The sequence below is a fragment of the Bos grunniens genome, chromosome 14 (genome assembly GCF_055505025.1).
Source record: "Bos grunniens cultivar Pamir isolate PY7600 chromosome 14, Bosgru_T2T1.0, whole genome shotgun sequence".
In the NCBI taxonomy this organism is placed as follows: Eukaryota; Metazoa; Chordata; class Mammalia; order Artiodactyla; family Bovidae; genus Bos; species Bos grunniens.
In genome coordinates, this window is record NC_141178.1 from 61,948,249 (window position 1) to 61,966,850 (window position 18,602).

Consider the following 18,602-nt stretch of genomic DNA (forward strand, 5'->3'; position numbering starts at 1 on the left):
ATAAATGCAAATGAAACCACATCGAGGTATCACTTCACAGTTGTTGGAATGTCTACTCTAAAAAAGGAGAGCAGTAACAAGTGTGTGAGACAGGGCAGGGGACTCTTTGTTCACTGCTGGTGGGGATGTAAATGAGAGCAGCCACTATGGAAAATAAATGAGGATTCCTCACAAAATTAAAAACGGGACTACAATATGATCCAGCAATCCCACCATTGGGTGTACACACAAATGAAATGTAAACAGGATAACAGGATACTCCGTGTTTACTGAAGCATCACTCACAACAGCCAAAATGAGGAAACCTAAGTGTCCATAAATGAATGAATAGATAAAGAAAAGCTTTTATATGCACAATAAAATATTATCAAGCCACAAGAAATACAGAAATCTTGCCATCTGCAACAATATGGGTGGTCCATTAGGTCATACTGTGCAAATCACAGTCATTAGATTATTAGGTCATTAGGTCATTAGGTTATACTGTGATATAAGAAAGGGAAAGATACATGTTGTATGTTATCACTTATAAGTAAACGTAAAAATGCCAAACTCATAGAAACAGAATAGAATGGTAGTTGCCAGGGGCTGGGGGCATAGAGAACTGAGGAGATGTTAGCCAAGTGTAGAAACTTTGTTAGAAGATGAGTAAATTCTTGAGGTCTAATTAATACATACTGTTTATAGTTAACAGTACTGTAAAATATATCTTAAACTTGCAAGACATTAGATCTTAAAAGTTCCCACTATGAAAAAAGAAATGTTAATTAAGTGATGAGATGAATGGTAGCTTACCCTACTCTGGTGATCATGCATAAATCTATCAGATCATCAGCTTGTTCACCTTAAACTTACACAATGTTATACATCAATTAGAATTTTTCCTCTAGCAAAAGAAATTAACCAGAAGAGTAAATGTTATGAATGGCACTGCATACTCAGAGGATAGCTTTGGATGGATATTCTAGAGAGAAGCCTATTCAAGTTAAAAGAGCTTTCACTCTTCAGAGCTTTCTTAGAAAAGAAAGCAACCAAGAATGAAACACAAAAGAGAAATAATGCTCTCATTGGGATGCAAGCACGTTTTCCCTCACCTCAGAGCCTGTGATTAGAGCAAGGAGAACATACCCCTGTAGGAGCTTTTTCTCAACTAGGAGAGCTCTGCTTACTCAGATGCGAATGTGGACCCAGACCCCTGGACAGTCTCTACTCCCATCTGAGAACCATATTGAAAGTGAAAATATTAGTTGCTTAGTCATGTCCCAGTCTTTGTGACCCCATGGACTGTAGTCTGCCAGGCTCCTCTGTCCGTGAGATTCTCCAGATAAAAACACTGGAGTGGGTTGCCATGCCCTCCTCCAGGGGATCTTCCTGTCCCAGGGATCAAACCCAAGTCTCCCACATTGCAGATGTGTTCTTTACCCTCTGAGCCATCAGGGACACCCTGGATTTTTTATCTATGTTCAAATAGTTCAAGGCCTTCAAAGGGAAACCATGACTCAGGGAAGCTTAAGAAAGCATAACAGCAAGTCCTTTGGTAAAGGAAACATTTAACTGCTAAGTTATTTATTTTTACAATTCTGATTTGCATCATTCTGTTAACCCATTGGACTGTTGACTATTAGAGCACACTTGAAGTTTGTACTTTCTTTGCCTTCGATCTACTTCTTTCTCATCTTCTTTATATCTGTTCTCCATCCTGATGTAGAAATAATATCATAATATAATCATGAAAATATAATATAATAAAATAGAAAAACATGACTAAATGTGACCTTTTCATAAAACATTAAGAGAGACTTTAAGTCAAAAATTTTTACAATAAAGTATGAATCTACAGATTCATTTATTTCTCCTTTCTTCCTGTTCTCAATGCTCAAGTTTCTTTCAGTATACCATTTATTTAATATAAAACATTTTCTCATGTCTGCACAGCTCAATGTGCTCAAAATATTTAATGATCAACAGTATCTCTCCTAAAGTTCCTGAGTCATGAACAGGAAAAGCTACACCCTTAAACTGAGAGGGCTTCCCTGTTGGCTCAGACAGTAAAGAATCCACCTGAAATGCAGGAGACCTGGGTTGGAGACCTGGGTTTGATCCCTGGGTCAGGAAGATTCCCTGGAGAAGAGAATGGCTACCCACTCCAGTATTCTTGCCTGGGAAATCCCATGGACTATAGGCTATAGTTCACGGGGTCACAAGAGTTGGACACAACTTAATGACTAAGCCACCAATCTGAGAGCAGTTAAGTGAATTAAATGAGGGACCATCAGACTGAGGAGGCTCTAGTGCCTTAGCAGCCCATGTAAGCAAACATAAACCTCAGGCTGAAACGTCTCAAGGTTAAGAAATCAAAACCTAAGGACAGCCTTTCCCAAATACAGCAGTGGTATACCAGCCAGGCTCAGGATTTCCTAGCTCTACTTCCTCTGTATCTCTTCGGCTCCTGTTGGTGGCTCCGAACCACTCCAGCTGCGGTGCTGCCTGAATGGAAGTAATTTTGGGGTGATATACATTCTTGAAATATTTACTATGTCCCAGCTTATCTTTCAACACTAGGGAGTAGAAAATCCTTCCTTAACGTTGTCCAATTAGACCCTAGTTTGATTAGTGAGCTCACACTACTCATCTGCTCCTTGTCTTCTCATCTCATAAACAGTTATAAGTACAGTGGTGTGGACACACACACACACACTGGCATGAACACAGACCCACACACACACTGGCGTGGACACACACACACTGGCGTGGACACACGCACACTGGCGTGGACACACAGACACACACAGCAAATCAGATTTCTTGCTAGAGGAGACCCATCCCAGATCTGAATAAGGACAGGACCTGTATTACACAGAAATAGTCTTAACTTTGATGTTTGTTTGAAGTCATTTAAATGACACTCTAGGTTGCTAAAGATCAAAGAGAAAACAGAAGTCTGAAGAAGATCATAAACAATGTTAACACACCCTGAGGTAGTTAACATTTTACCAAATATCTGTCAGTACTCTTAAAAAATGATTAGACTATGTCCCTGAAATAGGTAGTATTTGACCTTGTTCTGAAATAAAGTTTTTTTCGGAATTTGGAACATTCAAGAGTACGATTAGAAAAATACCTGATCTAGATCCTATGTATTCTTAATGTGCTAGTAGTAAAGAGCCCACCTACCAATGCAGGAGACATAACAGACCTAGGTTCAATCTCTGGGTCGGGAAGATCCCCTAGAGGAGGGCATGGCAACCTACTCCATTATGATCATCACAAATGATGACTGTCCTGATTAGAAACCCCCCAAGAGTCTTGCCTTTACTTTCCAGGAGTGGGTCCTCTCGTTTGATCATGAGGGACAGCCACGTAAAGGCTATGTGATAGCTTTAGACTGTGCATTTTCTGAAGACCTTGAAAATAAGTTCACCCTCTGACTAGTCTGAAATCCATTGGTCTGAGCTCCAAAATTATAAGAGCTAAATGCATTTTCAAAGTTATGCAATGGAAGACATTCCTCCACCAATAAATGTCTGCATTATTTCTCCCACTTTGCTGTTTGCTGCAGTGCTTCTTAAGCAGCTGCTGCATCTACAGCTCACAGTAACCCCAGAGGCACCTCTGCATCTCTCAGAACTCTTCCCGTATCATCTACCTTCACTGTGATGAATGCTCTCTATCATCCTTACTTCTGTGGTTTTAAGTGGCTTAAATTAATAGATTCCATTTTAAAATGATCTAGTGGGCTCAAGAGAGAGGTCCAGAGTGAGTAACTCAGAAACGAATTGGATCGCAAACAACATTGAGAGTTTCGGACAAGACACCACTGCTGGTTGCCTTAAGATGAAACCTTGAGAAGCCCTGCAGGGGGCCAGCTGGCTACACTCAGATTCCTGACCTGCATCACTGGAGACAATAAATACGAGGTACCAGAAGGCATTAAGTTGGTGCTAACTCAATACACAGATATTAAGTGTATAGATAACGAAAGTGATAAAGTAATAGATAGCTAAAGCAAAGTCTGAAAATGAAATTCTAGACCAATTTTGCTGCCATGATAGTAGCTGAAAACTTACTGTTACTAAGAGGATTATATAAATTAATAAAGGAACTCAAATCAAAGATGCACATATACATACATTTCTTTACGTCTTGGCACGCTGAATCCATTTTTTCCCTAAAATCTAAACTAAAATTTATCCACTTTGGTACACCAGCTCTCCTAGGTATTTCTTATCAAATTGGAAACTGAGGCAATTTTATGAATCAAGCATATTTTAGGTTAAAATTATTGGTTTTCATCACAGAAAACAAACAAGGTTTTCTTTTTAATCACTGAGGACAAATGAAAGTGTTAGTCTCTCATTTGTGCCCAACCCTTCACGACCTGTGGACTGCGGCCCACCAGGCTTTGCTCTCCATGGGATTCCCCTGGCAAGAATACTGGAGTGGGTTACCATTCCCTTCTCCAAGGGATCTTCCACACTCAGAGATCAAACATAGGTCTTCTGCATTGCAGGCAGATTCTTTACCAACTGAGTCACCAGGGGAGTCCAATAATTAATAGTAATTTGTGTCACTGGTCTCATCCCCAGAATAGGTTCGTCTCATAATTCTGTATTAAAGGCATGGGGTTTTCAAAATAATATTCACTTAATTAACCAATGACAGCAAAAGTGACCTGCCAAACTCTCAAACTTCACTCTTGTGAGTGGACTGAATAATGGGAGCAACCAGAGCCAAGAACTCAACTGGATGCTTCAAAATGAACAAAGATCCACAGAGTATTGTTCTCCCATGTTCTACAGTGTTGGTTCTGATGAAACAAAAGGAGAAGAAATGAGATTTTTAGAGGAAAATTTCAATCTTCTCACCATCACCAAGCAGCTGCATATAATGCAGGTAGTTTGACATCAGAGAGGCTTTTGTTTCTTGCAAAATCACCGCCTAATATTAAAAAAAAAAAGCCAGCCTAATGTTTTTAATCAAAAAGTCCCATAAAATTGCAAGTTTAAAGAAAGAATGAGTATTTATGACACATTGCAAGACAGATGAAAACAGGAAAGTTCTGAAATGGTAAAATTTGGGGAAAAGAGCAGTAATGAAAAAAATAACAAACTGCTTATCTAGAAAGCACTCAAACCCAGCATGGCTTATTGGCACAGGAAGGCAGGCTGTTTGTAATGTAATTGCACCATTCTACCTAAGCCCAATTCACTCTCATTATCTTGTCACTCCACCTTTTCTTCTGCAGACTCTTTGGCTGCCTGGCCTCATAGGCTGCAGGAGGGAACAGGTGGTGGGCTCCTCACTTGGCCTGCGATGCCGCCTTACTAATAGCTCCTGCCCGAATAGACCAGCCTGCTCATCTGACATGGGCAGACTCTGCCGTCTTTGTGGATAAGACAGGACGTGCTAATGTGGCTTACAATCTTCTGTAAGAGTGTGAAGATGGCTGTACTGAAACAAGACCCCTTTAAAAGATAAGTGTTACAGAAAAAAAACAAGAAGAATACTTGCAGTTACTATACTTTTCTTAGGTTTTCAAACAGAACAAAACATCCATTTGAATCAGGACATGTTCCTCAGTTACAGCCAAGTCTTATGTCTTTCCTCAAAGAGAGATAATTTAAATCAACTGGTGCCAGGCATTTCCAACAGACTGGAAGCAAGCATCCCCTAACGGATGCTACCAAAGTGATCCACGACTGAAGTGTGCATGTGCTTAATTTGACTTGCACACAACTACCACCCCTTACTTTAGAAGAGAGGGTCGGTTGCTTTAGCAGCCATTTAAATTTGTGACAGAGAAAGATATCCTTTGGAGATAACTGTAAGTATTAAATTGGCCAAAACATTCATTCAGCTTTTTCTGTAACATCTTATGGAAAAACCCAAACAAGTGTTTTGGCTGACCCAATTTCTTTACTTTTAAAAAATTTGACACATTGAATAAAAATAAATCTGAATTGTAGTTTTAAGAGCAGAAAACATGAAACATGAGTCTTACTGCTTTTTGTTCTGAATGACCTCCTCAGTCAAAGAAGGTGATGACTATAAAGCACAGAACAGCTGAATTGTGAAGTACACACAACATCATATACAATGAAATACAGAATGGTTCTAAGAAGAATCAGAAGCAGAAAGCATGGCTTTCCCCTGTAAAGACTCAGTTACAAACCACCAGACTTCACGGGCTCCACAGAGGCTGTGATGTGTACCTTATCCATCTTTGAGTCCTCACAGTACACAGTGGATATTCAACACATACTTGCTGAATTGATGAATGAATGTATGAAAGGTGAAAAATAACTGTGCAGGATAATTTAATTTTAAAAATACAAAATGCTCAAAACATAATCAAATGTTGCCCACTGTTCACAAAATAACCTTCACTCAAGTGTACTCAAGATGAGAATTAGCCTGGATTAGAATTTAACTCAGGAAAGAATTTAGAATTAAGATTCAACTAACCTCAGTTCAATTCTTAGATCTGCTACTGATGGTAGTTTGAAATCTTTTCTCTTTATCTTTATACTTTTTGTAAAGATATTATATTTTGTGCACGGAATATTCAAGATTCATACTAAAATTGTGTCTCTTCTGAAAGGTATGGAATGCTTGATTCTATTGTGTAAATGGCACACACAGACATAATGCAGGAATTCAGGCAGGGTTTTACAGAGAAACTGGTACCTGGAGTGTGACTGTTGTCAGTTCCCCTTACCCACAGAACACACTCAGAAATAAAACAGACAGATATCAGTGACAAGTCACAGCAGAGTCAACTTACAACTTGCTTCCCAATGTAAGTCATCCATCTTGGTAGTTTTCTAAGGGTGCTCCCTGTTTCAGCAGCCCTGGAAACTCTGAGCAATGCAAATTCTCAGCTTCCAACCGACTCACTGAACTGGAAGCTCTGTGCTGGGGCCCAGAAGCCTGAGTTGGGACCAGCAGTCCAGGTGGTTCTGATGGGTGCCCTAATTTGAGAAACACTAACCTATGATATCTGTGGTGCTGGAGAAGCCTTTTGAGAGCCCCTAGGACAGCAAGGAAATCAAACCAGCCAATCCTAAAGGAAATGAAACTTGAATATTCATTGGAAGGACTGATGCTGAAGCTGAAGCTCCAATACCTTGGCCACCTGAAGCAAAGAGCTGACTTATTGGAAAAGACCCTGATGCTGGGAAAGATTGAGGGCTGGAGAAGAAGGAGGGTGAGAGAGGATGAGATGGTTGGATGGCATCACTGACTCAAAAGGACATGAATCTGAACAAACTCTGGGAGATAGTGGAGGACAGGCAAGCCTGGCACACTGCAGTTCATGGGGTCACAGAGAGTCGGACATTGAACAACAACAGCCTATGATATCTAAGCATATTCTAGAAAGCACATTAAAGACATGGGCTAACAATGAGCAAATGTTTCCATTCTATTAATTTCACCCTTAAGCCATCTTATCTGAGGTGCGTTCAGTGCGCTCCCCCCAAGTTTCTAGCATCCAGGTATGGAAAGGCTGTCAACAGCCCTCTTCACAGTAAAGGACAGGTGTTGCTTCTGGGCCCCTGTATTACTCCTGCTGGGCCCTCTCTGGGTTCCAGAATAAACACATACCTAATGAGGGTTAAGAGCTGCTAAATTTGAGTCGGGCTCAGAAGAGCAGGCTCAGCATGAGCTCCAGGAGACCCTTCCTGCTATGTGGTCAGTGTCACGTGATGTGACAGGTCAGCCAGTGCCTGGAGCTCCAGCACAGAGGGAGACGCTGTTCAGAGCTTCATTCTCACCAATGAAACTTCACATCATTTTCTTGCCTTTAACCATTTTTATATGCTTACTAGCAACCACATTTAAAAAGACATAAGAAATCTGTCAACTATTGTCCATTATACCAGTGCTATTTTCCTCTTTAAATCCTCAAAATGGTGACTTGTTGAAGCAGTGACTCTTATAAATACCAGTTCACCTCAATTGAATTAAACAAATAGAATGTACACTATGTCAACAGCACCTGATGAACCCGCGGAGTGCCCTCTGTTTATTTGTGGGGCTGGAGCAGGAAACTGCTTGCCAGAGGGTGGTTCCTGGGGCTTTAGTTCGGGCAAAGGCAAGGATGCTGGAATTATATCAAGACAACTAAAAGGTCCAGGGGTCACATTAATGTTAACGTCCATTATGAAAACCAAACAGAAAGGTCGAGTTCAAAGAGCCAGACGCAGTATCTGAGGGATGCCGGGAGCAGAGAGGTCAGTGTGGAGACTGGGGAAAGGGGAGGGGCACATGTCTGAGACAGGTTAAGTTAAGAGGCCACCTGTTCTAGGGCAGCTACTTCCAGTGGTGTCAGCCTGTAGGCTCAGTGCACACATCCAGGAACTAGGACTGGACAAAGACTACTAGAAATAAAGCAAATACTTCACACTTGGGTAGGGACAATAGACAAATCTAACTATGGAAAAAATGTACTTAATTAGGATTATGGCACCTGAGAAATCTGTGGATGGTGATCGGGTTTATGTTTGGGTCTTACATGGTAAGAAGGCTTTTCATAGAGGAAAGAGGATTCCCTGAATAATTAGTACCACACAGAGTTCACAGCATCGAGGAAAGATGTGATTTAATGATGAAGCAGAAATAGATACAGACAGCAGCAACAAAGCTATTATCAGAAAACAGGTGAAGAGACAGTAAGAGAGGATGGTTATAGACTTTATGGACAGTTAGAAGCAAGAAATGTCCAATGGTATGGTTGAACATCACAAAAAAGTCATGGTTGAACATCACAAAAAAGTCATGGTTAAACATCACAAAAAAGTCAAAGAAGATATGGAATAAACACTGACAAAGCATATGCTATGATTTGAAGAAGCTTCATATTGGATCTGTTCATTTGTGTGTTAATTTGTGTTGTTTTTAATTGCATTTTCTAATTTGTTAACCAAAAATCTTACATATTAGGCAAGCACCTCAAATGTCCTTAAGGTTCTCAGTGTGTGAGAAAGTATGTGTGAGTGAGTGTGTGTGAATGTGGGACTTTGTGTGTGAGAATGTGCATGTAAGTGTGTATGTGTGTGCGTGCATGTGTGTGGAAAGAGAGAAAAAGAGGGGAAGAGGGGGAAGGGGCAGGCATCTCCCATGGCCACTTAAACTTTCCCTCATAGGACTTGAATAAATTATAACTACTTCAATTTTCTGTTTTCAGCTTTGTGATATTAGTGTCCCCTACCAAATGTTGTTCATAATGCATATATGGCTGGGAAAGTGTTAATAAACTTTTATTTTGGAAGAAAATGTCTCTACTTACTCTGAGAGCATATTTTAAAGTGTCTTGTAAACGTTTTGGTTCGTAATTCTACAAAGATATTATAAAAGTTAAATATTAAAAATAAGCATGAAGTGTTAAAGCTGACACCACCAGCTGCTGGCAGGAACCGGAAAAGATTGACGGCTTCTTATAGAATTGTCCACATTCTCACCATGGATGCAGCTGTTGCACTACTAGGTTTTCAACCAAATGGTTCAAAAACGTATTAAGCCTGCACCTGAATGTTTATAAAAGCTTTCTTCCTAATTTCCTTCCTAGGTGAGTGAACAAACAGACGGATGAATAAACGTACATCCATAGAGTGGCATGTGATTCAGCTTTAAAAAATCATCTATCAAGCCACAAAAGGACATGATGAATCTTAAATGGGTATTGTTCAGTGAAAGAAGTCAGCTAAAAAGGCTTAAACACTGGACATTTGGGAAAAGGTAAAACTGTAGAGATGACTAAAAACCAGTGGTTTACAGAAGCGTAGCAAGAGGAGGGGAGGGCAGACCAGGTGAAGCCCCTGGAGTGTTTCCCATGGGCATTCGTCTGTGTGATGCTGTATGGTGACTTCCTGACATGGTGCCTTTGGGAGACCCTGTGGAACTCACCACACAGAGCGGGTCCTGTACGGATTAAGCCAGTGGGGCTGCTCTCCATTCATGGTCCTGTGAATATGGGGTTTTCCCTCCCAGGAAGCCAGAACTGCCCCTGTCTCATGGTTAATGTCTGCCCAGGGAGCCTGGACCCCTTGCACTGGGCTTAGTACCAGCATCTCTGCCTCCGCTCAGGAAGCCTGGTGGTTGGACCAGCTGGACTTTGATGACTCTTGCTCTGCGGGAACAGCAGGGGCTGAGCTACAGAAGGGAGCAGAAGGGAGCACTGAGGCACATCTGGAGACCGGGCACTGACCGCAGCAGAAGCTTACACCGGGGGATCAGGCTGGGCACCACCAGGACTATTCCAACCACAGGCAGGACAGGCAGCTGCGGTGCAGGAAGTGGGAGCTGAGTGGACATGGGAGGCAGGAGAGCCAGGTCCACACGCACAGGACAGCACAGGGCCTCCACCAGCCTGGCCACCACGCTTCCCGTTCTTCCCCCACTTCGTCGTGCAGTGTGACACTGCTCAGCATTTAGAGTGATCACATAGGTGAGATTTTACATTAGAACTTGTGGTTATTTCTTTTATCAGTAAAGGTACCTCACAGCGATCTCAAGACTTTGTTGTGAATCTCCTTCACAACCAGATACTGATGCCAACACACAACTGTTTTAAGCCCTGAAAGGACACCAATAGTCTTCAGTGGCCAGAATTACCCAACAATCTCTTGACCATATTTTCCAAACAGGGAGAGGTGGGATTGTCAAGACCAAAGCAGGCGAGGCTACAATCTGTCCCTGAAGGACAGGATAATGTCTTTGAAATGCATGGAATGCAACTCCAGAAACAGTGCCACTAATTTATTAAAGTTTCTGAAATACTTATTGGGACCCTGTACATCTAAGCATGATGGTAGATCCTGGGCTGACAAAGAAAAACTAGTGTTTCTTCCTTCAAACTCTCATGGAAATAAACAAAAAAGAAAAAGTGAAAACTGTAACATAAGTCACATACTCATTTCTAGAGCAGGGATCAATCAGCAACCCCAGACGCCAGCTCCAGGAGTCGTACCTTCTGCGGGTGGCAAAGTCTTCAGACCCTCTTGTAAGCAAGGCAGTTGGAGAGCAGGTCAGAGTCAGGAAACATTAAGAAAATTGCCTGAGTACAAAGTCAGTCTTGGAAGCAGGACTAAGCTTCTTGGCCTTTGATAACTGTGTCATTTTTTTTTCATGACAGACAACATAGTCAGCAAAGCTAGAAGCAGGGATGCTTCACTAGGGAAGCCAGTGGCTCTAACATCACAAATACACCTGAAAGGGCAGGAATATGAATCACAAGTCTGGAGGGAAATGGGCCAAGAAGTTGATACAGAGGCAGACCAGGAGTCCAAGCCCATGTCTCAGACATCTTCAAAGCCACAGAAAAGCAGCAATCACACTCACCAGTTCAGATGTTTAGTGTTTATATTACAGCAACCTTGCCTTGTCAATTAGAACGAAAATGCCCGGGAAGGTTGGACCTTGTTAGTTCAGGGTGCAGGGCGGTTGGCACCAGGCGGGGCAGGGCCCGTCTGGAAAGGCAGCCCGCACAGTGGCTGGCCACCCAGTGTCCTTTTGCTCATAGGGCCATTTCCCATTCAAATGGGAAGCCAGCCCCGCTTTAAATGTGGACAAGCAAGTTGGAGGCACAGGTGACATTCTACAGGTCAAGGCTGCGTGAGCAGTGCCTGCTAAGACCTGCAGGTTTAAGTACCCCATGTGAGAGAAGGAATGCCGGCAGGCTGTGTTACAGACCCCGTGTAGCACTTCCCCTCCTGCTCCATCCTCTCCCCAAACAGTACCAATTCAGACACACTGCTTGAACTTCAAAGATACATTCCTAAGAAGGGAGATACATGCTTGAGATGCATCCAGGGGTATTTTAATAACAAAATTGTGATTCCAGAAGGTGTGCTAGGGCAAGGAACAGTCACCCTCAGCTAGTATTTATCACTCCCCTTATAGCTGCCTTTGTCCCCCTCTTCATTTAGAGTATATGACCTTTCTAGGACCGCAGTCAGAGTTTGCAGGGCACGATACTTTGAAATCCTGCAAACTGGGCTTTGCACAACATGAAGTGAACACACACAACAGCTGATGTTGGGAAATTCTAAGTAGGTGATAAATAAGATTCTCCAACAGAGCAATAACTTTACTCACAATGACGTATCAGAAAGCAAGGGTCTTACCTGAATTTAGCTAGGGCAATGTTTTCCTTTCTCGGAGGTCACTTCTCTGGCAGTCTCAACATTCTGGAGAGTGGTCTAAATGCAGAAAGCAAAAATGAAGTCCTATGAGTGTTCAGAAGAGAGAAGGAGAAAAAACTATACACAGAAACTGACTTTATCCACCACAAGAAACACATGCATCCCATTCACACTTATATCACATACAACTTTACCGCAGTTTCTTATCAGTTTCTAGGAGTAAACCAAGCCTTGTGAATTGTCAAGAGGAGAAATAAGAATACAATAAAGGAGGCAAATACACACAATGGGAAATGACAGTCTCTTCAATAAATGGTGTAGGAAACACCGGATAGCTGTTAATACTTGCGAAATAATCAAACTGGATTACTTTCCCACACCATATACATAAATGAATTCAAAGTGGATTAAAGACTTAAACCTAAGACCTGAAACCCAAAAAATTCTAGAAGAAAACATGAGCAGTATTCTCTCTGACATCAGTCTTGGCAATATTTTGGGGGGGATACATATCCTCAGGCAATGGAAACAAAAAGTAAAGAAAAAAAAATAATAAAGAAAAGGGACCACCTTATCAGACTAAAAAGTTTTTGCACAATGAAATAAGCCATCAACAAAAGGAAAAGGCTGCCTACTGAATAGGGGAGATGCTTACAAATGATATATTCAGTAATGAGTTTATATGAACTGTAGCCTGCCAGGCTCCTCTGTCCATGGGGTTGCAAGAGTCAGACATGATTTAGCAACTAAACCACCAACACATTCAAAATATACAAAGAACTCTTACAACTTAATGTGGGTAAAAAGCAACCAGTTTAAACAATTGGCAAAGAATCTGACTAGATATTTTTTCAAAGACATAGATAGTCAACAGGCATATGAAAAGATGCTCAATATCACTAATCACCAGGGAATGCAGATCAAAATCTCAGCGAGACACGACTTCATACTTGTCAGAATGACTTTTATCAAAAAGAAAACAAATAACAAGTGCTGGTGAGGATGTGGAAAAAAAGCTATTGGTTGGAATGTAAATTGGTGCAACTGCTTTAGAAAACAGTATGAAGTGTCCTCAAAAAATTAAAAATAGAAGAACCAAAAGATCCAGCAAATTGACTTCTGTTTTTTTTTTTTTTTTCCGAAAGAAAATAAAAACACTAGTTAGAAAATATATATTCACTCCAGGGTTCATTAAAGCATTATTTATAATAGCCAAGATATGGAAGCAAGTCAAGTGCCCATCAGTAGATAAATGGATACAGAAGTTGTGGTATAGATATACAATGGAATACAGCTCAGCCATAAAAAAGAATTGAATCTTGCCATTTGCAACAACAGCATGGATGGACCTAGAGACCTAGGACTATTGGGCTTGCTGAAGTAAGTCAGACAGAGGAAGATAAATGTTGTATACCATTTTTATATGTGGAATCTTAAAAAAAAACCAAAACAAGTAAATAAACATAAAACAGAAAGTGTCATGGGTACAAAGAACACACAGGTGGTTGCCACAGGAGAGAGCTAGAGGGTGAGTGAACTCGGTGAGGCAGGTGAAAGGGCACAAACTTTAAAACAAATGAGTCATGGGGATGAAATGCACTGTGTGAGGAACGCAGTCAGTACACTGTAATAGCTTTGTATGCTGACAGACGGTAACTAGACTTCTAGAGGTGATCGATTTGTAATATATAAAAATATTGAATCACTATGTCATATTCCTGAAACTAATATAATGTTGTTAAGTCAATTAAACATCAATGAAAATAATCCCAAAAAACAGACCAGAGAAAGAAGCAATAAGGTAATAAGTATATCCTGAATAGTTAATGTCATAAGATTAATTTCTGTAGAGCACATTTTAGGGAAATTGGCTTTAAAAGAATTATAAGAGTATATTGGTAACCTGACCAAAATTTTGTCTGCCAGCAGCTGGCATTTCGATGTAACTGCCAATATTGCAGCCTTTAGAGTTAGATTCCAAGTTTAAATTATTGATAATATTTAAAAGCATTCCTTGTAAGGAACAGCTTATTGATTTAATGCCAAGAGGTGATTACTATTTTAATGAGACATAGCTATTAACTCAGTTTTGTACTGTGGAAGGGGGCTGGCCTCTATAAATCAATACCTAAGCAACAATTGGATTGCTAATTCACAAGACCAAAATCATGTTTCTGCTTGTGCCTCTTAATTTTTAATGATCCCATTTACGTTACCTGTCCTCTCATGAACTCAATTGTAGTTTTGAAAATACTGCAATACTTTAATAAACTGATGGCCAGGTGAGATGTCACACTTAATAGAGCAGTGATTTTCCAGGGAAGCTCCAGGGAAGACACATCTGACTCACTAGACACATTCTGATTCTGAATCAGGTTCAGATTCCTACAGAGACCTGTGAGCACAGCTATCTAGTAAACGTCTCAGACAGAAATGACCCTTGGCAAGTCAGGAAACTGGAGTTTTAATGTATAAGCTCACAGGCTGTGGTGGGGTAATTCTGGGATGACCACCAGTTCATGCCCATGGCTGGATATTACCTTAATGACATAATAAATTGTGTGACAGTTCACTCTGACGCTGACAATGATAGTTCTCATCACAATAAAAAACAAAGCCACCATGTTTTCTGTTACACATGAAAATCTTCAGACGTCAACTGAATTTAGAAATATGGATCCAGCTGAATGAAACTCCTGAGCTATCTGAGTTTACTCATCGCTAAGAATCACTGTGAGTCTTCCTGCAAACTGTCTCATCTCCTTACACTCCAGTGACTCACTCCTGGCTCTGTGCTTCTCCGTCTTGGCAGGGATCTGGGGAATGTGCGCAGTGGGCACATGAAAGATAATTAGCTGTTTCTGCAAATAGTACCATTGTAAAGTAAATCACCCCTCAATCCTATCAACGGAGAAGGTTCTCTCTTTTCTCCCTTGCTGAATCCTCCAAGAGCTGACTATATCATGACACAGCTAATAAATGTAGGTTTTCACTAATGGACTCTCAAGAACACTGTCTTGAGTCATTTTAGCATCTATTTGGGAATGTTAACCGAGTCAAATGTTGGCACACATGGCACAGGCATTCTGTTTTCCAGTAAGCAACACCTCGTGGCAGCCCTTCTGGGAGGGCCACTCAATGATATTTATCAAAGCCTAAATCACTGATACCCTTTAGCCTAAGTAGGATTTAAAGAGATAAGTCACATCAATAGATTTCATGCACAGGAATGCCCACAACAGTGTTATATTAAAAAAAAACAACAGATTACATGTCCAAATATGAATCATTGGTTTAAAATGGCACTATGGACATTCAGGATAACACTGTGTTGCCATTTAAAACTTTTAAGCTTTTTTGATGACATCATTTCCCTATGCTCTATGTCTGCTGTGGACTGAATTATGTCCTCGCAAACCTCCCATGTTGAGTCTCTAACCCCAGCATGATTGTATTTGGAGACTAGCTACGCCCAAACCCTGGTCACTGGACACTGGGAGACGATAGGTGCACTTAGTGGTGAGCCACGGAGTTTGTGATCACAGACTGGGCTGACAGAGGACTAACAGGACCACTGAACACCCCCTCTCTCTGGGCACACGGCTTCCTCTGACTTTCAGATCTCTCCTGTCAGCTTTCTCTTTCCTCACCAGTGATACTCGTTGGTTCTCCTGCTGGCTCTGACTCGCTGAGCCTCCAATGCACACATTTCGGAAGGCACTGAGCTCCAGAGTGCTTTTCTCTGTAAAGTCGCTTTCAAGGCGATGCTGTCCACCCTCAGAGAGTCAAAGTCCACCCAGTGCTAACGATGCCTCAGAGCAGGGCACAGACTCCTGCCCAGCCTCTTCTGAGGCCTCTTCACACAGCCCCTAGTGGCTCATGCCCCATCACTTCATCCAGGCCCCTGCAGCTATGACTTCCCACTGAGCCCTTCCTTGCAACCCCTTCAGTGTGAAGCAGCATGGAGCCACTCTATCCGCAACCCGGCTCTCTTCGTTCTCAACACCACTCACTGCCACCCAGGGTACTATCCGTTTACACATTTGCTACTCAGTGACTGCCCGCCCTCATGAGAAGATGAGCCCTTACTACAGGCTTTGCTTGCTTATCACTATGTCTCCACACCTGTACTAACACACAGGACACAGAAACCACAGCATCAGCATCTGCTGACTGCATGAGGCAGAACCACTGCAGGCAGGGGAGCGGGGTGACACTGTGACACCAGTGCTGCAAGGTGGGGGATGCAGAGCCTGTCATGGACGCTAGACTGGAGATGAGTGGGCCAAGGGGAAACAGGGCCCTAACCTGTGCTTCCCTCTTGGCTCTTATGTCCATGCAGTCACCCTTGAACTCATCTCCTCATGCCAGCCTCACTCTGATGGCCTTCGGCTTCCACACAGCCCAGGAGAACTTTAAATACAGGACTCATAGGCTGCAGCCCGCAGGGTCCTCATGGTGACTGCTCTGCTGAAGATGAAGTTGTTCTGAAGTGGTCATCTTTCCCAAATGTGCTGTACAGAGGCTGCTCGGCATAGATCCCTCTCCTTAACCCCAAGTGCCCTGTGCCCTCTTCTTCCTGGTGAAAACCTGCTTTCATTCAACAGACCCTGCAAGCTTGTCAGCTCTAAGGATGCTCCTGACCACTTCCTCATTCACGGACACTGGCTACAGCTTCGTCGGTCTCCCCAAAGCTGTCCCCTGTGTGCACTTCTGTCAGTCACTATAGGGCTATGGGGCTTCCAAAATGTCTCAGCTCATAAAGCTTGCCTGCCAATGCAGGAGACTCAAGAGACATGGGTTCAATCCCTGGATTGGAAAGATCCCCTAGAGGAGGAAATGGCAACCCACTCCAGTATTCTTGCCTGGAGAATCCCATGGGCAGAGAAGCCTGGTGGGCTACAGTCAGTGGGGTCACAAAGAGTTAGACTGGACTGAGCATGCACATGCACACATAGAGTTACTGGTTTACAGGTCTGTTTAACATAAACGAGTTGAGCACAGGGATAAATCCCATTCATCTCTGGGCTCCTCTCAGCTAGACCTAGAATAATATTCAACAAATATAAAATCAATGCTCCAGTAAGCAATGGAAGAGCAGGTGAAAAAGAAGGATCTGATAAAAATAAATAAATAAATAAATAAACAGAAAAACTTAAGAAAAATCTATCAAAGTGGTGGTATCTGTGGTTCAAGAGATTACATTATATCAAATGATTTAAAGAGAGAAACTATTCCTATATTTGAAATATTTGGAATATAAGTTACTGTATTTCACAATGAAAGATGATTACTGATTTTGAGATGGCTCTGATTTTAATTTCAACATTACATAGGAACCTGGAATGTTAGGTCTATGAATCAAGGTAAATTGGAAGTGATCACACAGGAGATGGCAAGAATGAACATCAACATTTTAGGAATCAGTGAACTAAAATGGACTGGAATCAATGAATTTAATTGAGATGACCATTATATCTACTACTATGGGCAAGAATCCCTTAGAAGAAATGGAGTAGCCCTCAGTCAACAAAAGACTCTAAAATGCAGTACTTGGGTTCAATCTCAAAAGCGACAGAATAATCTCTGTTCATTTCCAAGGCAAACCATTCAATATCACAGTAATCCAAGTCTATGCCCCTACCACTAATGCCTTAGAAGCTGAGGTTGGATGATTCTATGAAGACTTACAAGACCCAGAATTAACACCTAAAATAGACGTCCTTTTCATTATAGGGGACTGGAATGCAAAGGTAGGAAGTCAAGAGATACCTGGAGAAACAGGCAAATTTGGCCTTGGAGAAAAAAATGAAGCAGGGCAAAGGCTAGCATAGTTTTTCCAAGAGAACTCACTGGTCATAGCAAACACCCTCTTCCAACAACACAAGAGACGATTCTATACTTGGACATCACCAGATGGTCAACACCGAAATCAGATTGATTATATTCTTTGCAGCCAAAGATGGAGACGCTCCATACAGTCAGCAAAAACAAGACCAGGAACATACTGTGGCTCAGATCATGAACTCCGTATTGCCAAATTCAGACTTAAATTGAAGAAAGTAGGAAAAACCATTAGACCATTCAGATATGCCCTAAATCAAATCCCTTAAAATTATACAGTGGAAGTGACAAATAGATTCAAGCGATTAGATCTGATAGAGTGCCTGAAGAACTATGGACAGAGGTTCGTAACACTGTACAGGATGCAGGCATCAAGACCATCCCCAAGAAAAAGAAAGGCAAAAAGGCAAAATGGTTGTCTGAGGAGGCCTTACAAATAGCTGTGAACAGAAGAGAAGCTAAAGGCAATGGAGAAAAGGAAAGATATACCCACCTGAATGCAGAGTTCTGAAGAACAGCAAGGATAGATAAGAAAGACTTCTTCAGTGATCAATGCAAAGAAATAGAGGAAAACAATAGAATGGGAAAAACTAGAGAGCACTTCAAGTAAATTAG

General features: G+C 41.7%; 1 protein-coding gene across 1 annotated transcript in view; it reads right to left on the bottom strand.

Moving 5' to 3' along the window:
* The window catches only part of SNTG1 (syntrophin gamma 1), a 417,402-nt gene that overhangs the window by 255,933 nt on the left and 142,867 nt on the right, over positions 1-18,602 (bottom strand). Inside the window, exon 2 of the mRNA XM_086335479.1 lies at positions 12,126-12,200. The gene's annotated coding sequence lies outside the window, so the exon portion shown is untranslated. The remainder of the gene's footprint in view (positions 1-12,125; positions 12,201-18,602) is intronic.